Here is a 2500-nt window from a genome sequence, read left to right as displayed (position 1 = left end):
GGGCACAGGGTTAAACATATGAGATTTGGAGAAGGCCCCGCCTCCTTTGAAGGAACTCCTAACAATATCCAATAAGATCTCTCCCGTCTGAGAGATCACTTTTCCTGTTCTAATCCACGGTCCATGCTCTGGGGGTCTGCTCCTTGATGTGGGAAACCCTCCACCCCTACATTCATCCAGGTCCTACAAAGCGATACATCTCCACCTTGACTTCTCCGAAAGCATCACAGATTTGTGTTCTGTGCAGCCTCAATCTATTTTACATTCATGCTAAGCTCTAGATTGTTGATCTACAGCACTAATCTCTCTGTGAACATCACACGTCATCATTCCCTCTCAGATCAGATCTGAGACACGCACACACTAAAACGTGTTCTCAGTGTTTTTCCTGCTGCCTGAAACATGTAGGATCCTACCTAGTGCAGCTTCATCCTCATTGTATTACATAAAGATAGAGAAACACAACACAGGCATCATGCAACGAGCACAGAGAGAAAGAAAGCATCAAGCGACATTTATTAACCAACAGAAAGGTTTATGAGGTTTTGAGGAGAACTTGCCTCTTTTCTGGACCTGAGGTTTAACTTCTGAACAAACCTGCCCACCAAGCCAACAGCTGGGACTCTTTCAAAGAGCAACAAGCTACATTTGTTTGATTGACATGTCAACATTTCCATCCATCCCCTTTTAGCTGTTGGGTCGCGGAGGCAGCAACGTAAGCCGAGAGGCCCAGACTTTCCCCTCCCCAGCCACTTGGACCAGCTCTTCCGGGGGAATCCCAAGGTGTTCCCTGGCCAGCTCACAGACGTAGTCCTGCCATGCCAGCTTGTCCTGGGTCTTCCTTCAGGTCTCCTCCCAGTTGGACGTGCCCAGAAAACCTCACCAGGGAGGTATCTAGGAGGCATCCTGACCAGATCCCCGAGCCACCTCAAATGGTTTCTCCGATTGTGGAGGAGCAGCGGGTCTACTCCGAGCCCCTCCCGGATGACCGAGCTTCTCACCCTATCTCTAAGGGAGAGCCCAGCCACCCTGTGGAGAAAACTCATTTCGGCCGCTTGTATCCGTGATCTCGTTCTTTCGGTCACTACCCAAAGCTCATGACCAGAGGTGAGGGTAGGAACGTAGATCGACCGGTAAATCGAGAGCATCGCCTTCTGGCTCAGCTCTCTCTTCACCACGACAGACCGGTACAACGCCCGCATCAGTGACCTCATCCCTGACCTGGAGAAGGCGTGTCAACATAAAGTAAAAATGACATATTACATTTTTTAACTAACATGTTTGAATATTTAACTGTTTATTGTGTTTGAAGCATCGACATTAATTTAAACAGGTTATTTCTGGAGTACTTTCCTTTAATCTGTAAATTTAGTTTGAAGGGACCTTTTCTGGATCGTAGAAACCAGGAAGATTAACGGAGTTAAAAGGAAATAATTTAAAACAAAACATCCCTTAGCTGCAGCCTCTAATAAATGTGTTGCTATTTTTCTGTATTTCTGGCTCACTTGATGGCGGTGGGGTTGTTATTTATTCGTCTGAGCCAGTTGTGGGAATTGCCCCTGTCCCTGAGGAGGTAGCTGGTTGGAGTAAATCTCACCGAATGACCCAGGATTTGCTTTGCTGTTTTATTTTTAACTTACAAGAGAAGAAAATACCGTTTTACATGAATAATTAAAAAAAACAATTGTGCAAACAGGAGAAATATGTTTTTTAATAGGATTCAATCAGGATTGTTTTGTCCCTGATATCAGTTCAATGTGATGGTTCCTTTAGTTGCAGCACAGCCTTGCAGATCCCATCATCAGTTAAAATGTGTTTAAATCAGGAGCGTCTGTGGAGGATCAGAGTGTCGGGGGGCAGCCTACAAGATTTGTTGTTCCTGTGAATTGCTGTCTGAATATACCTCGTCTCTTTGGTGAATGCCGCTAAAGGAAGCCCACGCAGTGGTCCGACCTGCTTTAGGTACAACTCAACAAGCACGAATCTGCAGGAGGACCAGTGAGAGTGCTACTTCTGCTAATCTGACCTTTCATTTCTGTTTGGGTTAAAGGGAAACACTTGGTGGGTAACTTTACTTCTTAAGCCCGTGCCCCCTCCCGCGCCCCCCGGCCAGGAGCTGGTGCAACATTTTAGTAGAACTTTTAAATCCTGGTCTTTGAGGGCATTTAGCTGCATGTTTTCTACGTTTCGCTGCAGGATTCTGGAGAACGTGAGGAAACGTTGAAGATGTGATTAAATCGTTGATTCAGGGTAAAACATCCAGGATAGTGGGTTGAGTGTTTTCAAACAGATTATTGAAAATATTTTTGATCAAGATTAAGATCTGATATTGAGATTGGATGAGCCGTAAAGCTTGGTTTATGCTTGACGCATTCACTTTCCGCGCGGTGATGCGGCTCGCGGATGGAACGCGCTTCACAACTCGCAGTGTTTATGGTTCGTGCGGCTCGGCTCTGTGGTGAGCCAATATTCTCCCAAACTGTAGGGGGCAGCATGGAGC

The 2500-nt window shown here is 46.1% G+C and overlaps 1 protein-coding gene across 1 annotated transcript in view; it reads left to right on the top strand.

Annotated features, from left to right (window-relative positions):
• The window catches only part of si:ch211-186j3.6 (neural-cadherin), a 640545-nt gene that overhangs the window by 152427 nt on the left and 485618 nt on the right, over window positions 1-2500 (top strand). The gene's annotated exons all lie outside the window — the stretch shown is intronic.

This window comes from Nothobranchius furzeri, chromosome 9 (assembly GCF_043380555.1).
Source record: "Nothobranchius furzeri strain GRZ-AD chromosome 9, NfurGRZ-RIMD1, whole genome shotgun sequence".
Taxonomy (NCBI): domain Eukaryota; kingdom Metazoa; phylum Chordata; class Actinopteri; order Cyprinodontiformes; family Nothobranchiidae; genus Nothobranchius; species Nothobranchius furzeri.
Note: the sequence above shows the minus strand (reverse complement) of the source record. Positions and strands in the feature narration are given on the sequence as shown.